This window comes from Bidens hawaiensis, unplaced genomic scaffold, assembly GCF_021521415.1.
Source record: "Bidens hawaiensis isolate Kalapana, Puna unplaced genomic scaffold, B.hawaiensis_p1.1 tig00036709_1, whole genome shotgun sequence".
NCBI classification, from domain to species: Eukaryota; Viridiplantae; Streptophyta; class Magnoliopsida; order Asterales; family Asteraceae; genus Bidens; species Bidens hawaiensis.
The window spans coordinates 116,576-122,478 of NW_027496399.1; the positions used below are offsets into that span (position 1 = coordinate 116,576).

At 36.6% G+C, this 5,903-nt stretch overlaps 1 pseudogene; it reads right to left on the reverse strand.

Moving 5' to 3' along the window:
* Positions 1-366: 366 nt before the first annotated feature.
* Positions 367-3,360, reverse strand: LOC143588685 (UPF0481 protein At3g47200-like; annotated as a pseudogene).
* Positions 3,361-5,903: the final 2,543 nt, after the last annotated feature.

Below are 5,903 nucleotides of genomic sequence, written 5' to 3' on the forward strand. Positions count from 1 at the left end.
AGGATAGTACTCATTAGAAGTTAATTTAACATAAACTATTGTCTAGACTAAAACACAAATTAACAAACAATGAAGACAGGCAATAAACACAAGAACTTGATTGCTTTATTAATGACCCATGACCATGCTTATATAGTATTACAAAACAGGAAGAAAATAACAAATGACCCAAGCAGAAACTGAGAGAACAAAATGATAAATCAAGAAACTAGTCCCAAAAAGACTAGGACTTCTTTCATCAACTTAGCAATCTTCCAGTAGAATCAAAACGGCTCCAAATTCAAGCTGCCAAGATAATTTGAATTACGTTCAACAACATAATGAAACTGACATCAAATGGTAGAATCTGAGTAGTTAAATTTCGGCTCAATGAAATTCTGTAAAATCGACAATTCGAAGAGCAAACTGAATCACGGCAACAGCAAACAGTATAATTCCAACAAATAGAGCAATTGCCTTCCATCACATAATTTGTAGACCAGTAGCTATCGGTGTGATTTTTTACTTTTTGCCAACATTCAATGTAATAGAAATCTAGGAAAGTGACATCTTTGCATATGCTGCTTATCATATTTAAAGCCTTTTCGTATGAGCCCAAGTTGCTAACGAGGACATCCGATTCGGCCAACTTGGCAACGTCTGCTGGAGTAGCAGCTAACATATCCAAGGCCATGGCATATGATGCAACATAGTTCTTAACTCCATAAGAATACTGCTCATATGCAATGAGGTTCCTCATAACCACTTCAAAGAAATTGTCAAGAAGCACTCTTGGCATTCTAAGAGTAGATTGTTCGAAGTCCATAGCCAATGGCCAACTCATGTTTTGATTGGGCCTAAACCTCACCCCAACTTTGTGCAGTCCTACAGCCGAGTCCGAGTGGACTTTCAGAATTGCTTCTATTTTTGGTGGGCCAGAAGTATTATGATTGTAAAATTCGTGTAGAAGACCAAGAATGTGATAAGGGGGGTTTTCAGCAGAGAGTTCTTTAAGTTTTAATTTATCAAGAAAAGGATTGACACGTTCTAGTAAATCATGAAGCATGGAACTTAGACTGGGTCTTGATTCCGATTCCAATGTTTTAAAAATGAGGTCATAGATATCTTTGAGAACAAAAAAAGGGATTTGATTTTCTAGTAACACCAGGTCCAGAGCAATAGACCTGCTCCGCAATCTGTTGTCTGAAAGAAAGTTGTCGAATTCAGTAAGCTTATAAATGAAGTGAAGTATGAAACAAGCATCCATAACCATCATTTCAGCAAGTTTATCATTAGGTAAATCGCTCGCCTTTTTCTCAGAATAACACTTCTTTATTTTGTTAATTGAATCACTCACTTTGTTCATACACATGCTTAATGTTTCAGGCGGGGAGCCTACCTTAGCCAGTAGCTCGTCCCGGTAAGTCTTTTTCATGTCTTCCATTAATTTCAAATTTGCACCTCCTTTGTGCAGAGGTCCAATAGAGACCACCCGGGGGACGAACGGGTTTGTGTTGATGTCTCTGAGCCTACTAGGAACCTTGTAAATTGGTGAAAATTCTTCCTTCTCGTTTTTACTATTGTCACCATCAAGAGGAACGGTTACCTCTTCAATTTCTGAAAAGGACACACAAATGTAATTAAAGCGTAAGAAATCTAACATATGCAAGTAAAACGTATTAAGAGACTCGGATACCTTTTTCATTTCTCATTTTTCTTCAATTGTATGCAGGATATGCCAGTCCTTGGATCGCTTTAAATAAATGGCATATTGATGTTGAACACCAACGGTTTAAGTTGTACTTGATTTATATTAACTAACACTACCTATGACTTTTGATTTTAATAAGAGCTAGTTGTGATGGCAGGACTTCACGCAAACTCGGTCGGTATGGATTCGGTAATTTATGGTAATTCTTATTGAAATTCATTAATATTAATTTATATAACATTCAAAGTTAAATATTATTTCTGATAACTATTTAATTCAAGTTTGTGAAGGGTTTTACAAAACTATTAAACCAATAAGCAAAGTGTGTGAAAGCCAAAAAGAAGAACATCAAATCAGCCTAGGAGGGGATTCAAACCCAGGTTTTAAGCTTGCCAAGCTTTATGTACATTATTGATTATACATGATTGCTTCACCAACGTGTTTCTATGTAATTAAGAGGCTTTCAGATGTTTATATCTAAGAACTTATGATCGATAATAATGACACAAGTTCCCTTATAACAACTTTAATATAAAACTAGGTAACAAACTAACCATGTTGCGATGGCAGGGTTCTTGGACGTAATTTCAGACTCTCAAGTCCTAACTCGGTTTGATTCTTTTTGATAAACTCTAACTCGGTTTGACTCTCGATGAACTAGATGAACCCTAACTTAGTTGCATCTCACATATTCTATAATGCCTAACCATGACTTGGTTTATATCCACTAACATAGTTTGTTATCCAAAACATTACCAAATAAAAGTTATAAAAACAATTAGAAAATATAACCAACTATGACCGACTTGTCATTATTAGCCGCTCAAGTTCACCAACTTGTGACTTAGAATCTGAATTGACAGATCAATATTAATTTCAGACTCCCGATCATTGTTTAAAAGTATTGCCTCCGACCCTTCCTGATGGATCACCAACCTCATTGGTCCTGCTTAAATAATTAAAAAAGTATAATTACAACTGTTTTATATAATTACCATTATATTATTATAAAATTGAGTTACAGTTGTTTTTGAATTAGCCCACAAGGCATTTTTTGATGGAGACATTTTCCTGATTAAAAAAAAGTCAAATAATAGTTTGGTCTAATAATTTAAGTCAACTGCCATTATATTAATAAAAGCCGTACATGCATGAACAACTTTTAAAAAATGGAGACTAAACTAGAGATCAGTGAAAATCAAGAAAATCAATCAATTCTACAACATATCCACACATTTAAGTTAACAAAATGAAGTATAAAACTTCCTTGAAAATGATTTTTAATATTTTAAGGATATTTCGGAAAGCACTCCAGAAATCATTGCTTGTGGAGTTGCAAGTTTACACTTGTTTTTAAACTGGATTCCGCATACCATGTCAAGCCCTCAATTCTCCACTTGCGGGGTTTTACTATGAGGAGTGTAACACGCCAGGATCCGGCCACTAGTCATGTCACAAAATTAATTCAAAATAATGTTAAACGTCATTTAACATGAGTAGTGAAAATCATTCAAAAAGTTTAAAAACCTGCGGAAGCTATTTAAAGTAAATAATGCGGAAGCAAAAGTAGGGATGGCAATGGTTCGGGTTTAGGTCGGGTTGGGTATTTATCGGGTAATTACTCGTCGGGTTTTGGATTTTCTGTAGGATTTATGTATATAATAAATATATTCAAAAATTTATAGAAATCAGAAACACAGGGGTAACGTCGACTTAGTTGATGTAAATATGCTTTCATGTAATCGGTTGTTCACGGTGGAGGAGTGTTGGTTTATGTAATTGTCGCTGGGCTTGTGGTGTATGAAGTTCACTATTAAAAAAAAAAGAGTCGCTAGATTACAGAAATAAGAGAAACTCCATGTTCAAGTTTCATATTATATAATTTAATTTGATTTAATATATTTAGAAATTATAATGTACTATATAAAAAGATAAAAAAAGCTCATGTGAATTTCCTGTTAAATCCCCTTGAAGGGAGGTTTACTCTTTGGCCAGCAGACGTTCTTGTGTTTGGATGGGTAAGGAGAAAGCACGCTTGTATTGACCTTACTAGAGTATCCCCTTGTTGGGCTTAGGGATACCGGGTTTGTTGTTAGGCATGATGTGTTGAAGGTGGAATCAGGAAAAATAAGCATGAGAAAGTATGTGTCAAGAATCAACACGTCTTCATACATTTTTCTTTTGATACATCTGGTTCCCTTGCCACCGAAGCTATTAATTTTCTTAAAAGAGTTCAACGGGTCATGCACAATAGCTTATCGACGCCAAAGAATTGTTTTCAGTAGGATCAGGTTTGCCATTCAAAAGGGGGTGACGGCACAACTTGTTGCCCGCTTATCTACCTCTCTATTGTAATTGTGTCCTTTTATTTAATATAATAGAACTTATTAAATAAAAAAAACTATATAAATATATATAAATAAAGGTCATGTCGGGTATATCGGGTATATAATTGGGTAAATGGGTCAATATTATCGGGTATATTACAAATTCACATGTTCCTATATGTCTCGGCAACTAAAACATATATTTACTTTGTTGCAAAAGTGTGTACAAAAATTATGAAAAATCTCGGATCACTGAAAGGTAGCTTCAGCGATTATTCAATGGCGGCTTACACAGGAAATTATTAGAAATTGTATGCTTGGGAGAATCACATAAGACCAGCTCAGAATTTTTCTAGGCTCATACGTTCCAGAAGAAGAATCAAGTGTTTTGGACGTATTCTGACTGAATTATGACTTCAGATAAACAGCTTAGAGAACCTATCTCAAAGTTAGTTTGACATATGTTTGCATAAAATTCATTAGACCAACTTATATTTGACTTGATCAACATGTTCATTGGAATTAACTATGATTACAATTAAGTGGCAGGCAAATGGACAACAAGTTGCGCCGCAACCCCCTTTTGAATAGCAAAGCCAATTACTAAAAATGAAGCTTTGGGACCTAGGAGCCGAAGAGGTCCCGTGTACAGCATGCTGAACCCTACCCAAAAAAGTCACAGCCTCTAGGATCAGAAACCCAAATGTATTAAAAGCAAATGGGAGAAAGACATGTTGATTCTCAAAACAAGTTTTCTCGTGTTTAACAACTTCGCCCGATTCAACCATCAACGCAGCCTGACCGACAACAAACCCACAGTCCCTGAGCCCAACAAGAGGAGACACTCCTGTAAGATCCACACAAGCGTGTTTTCCCCATGTCCACCCGAACACAAGAATGTCAGCTGGTCGTAAAGTAGATCTCCCTTCAAGAGGATCCGTGAGAAAGTTAATAGGAGCCTTCTTTTTAGTAGAAATCTCTGCCCGTTTAAGAACATCACACAGAACATCCCTAACCAAATCATGTATGTATTTAAAATCAGGCAATTCTTTGCAATGCACTGCATGGTCTCCAAAAGAATCCAAACAGACCTTGCGATAAATTGGGCAAGTGTAACACCGCGTAAATAACCCTTTAAGAATTTAGCCAAATATACTAACTTTAAAAGTTTAGGGACTTAAACTTAAAAATTCTAAAAAATGTATCCATCGTGATACGCGATGGGATAGGCACTAAGCCCATCGCGTAGCGCTATGAACTTACACAGAAGTCAAAGTTTGGGCGGTTCGCTATACGCGATGGCCTAAACACATACGATCATCGTGCATCGCGATGACTAGGCTATGTAACTGAGACACGTGTCCAACCACGTGTCAACACGTGGCACAATATGACAGGCCACGTGTCACAACGTGGCATGGTGGCTAAAATTGTGGCTCCGCGATACGCGACGGGTTAAAGAGGAACCCCTCGCGTATCGCGACGGGTTACCAACAATGCCTATAAAAGGGGGTGACGGGTATGAGGTCTTCTCATCCCAAAATCACACTCCACTTCACATAGTTAAATTAGAGAGGCGTGCCCAATTGCCGTGACGAGCTGACGTGCCATTTTCTAGAAGTTCGTGCAAGAAACGAAGTCATAAATGAGTAGTAACCACATAAGCGAGTAGATCAAGATCCTACCATCAAGTTCTTCTTAGTATTATCATTCCAAGTATTCGTACTAAGGTAGGAATTACGTTTAAGTTATTCAAATTATAGCTTAGACATCAGTCGAGGCTATGGCCTTTAACCTTTAACCTTGAGAGTATTTTATAAACATTCTCAAACAAGTTTTCATAAACGGTACTTCATAATGAAGTAATGTTAACAAAGATATACTTT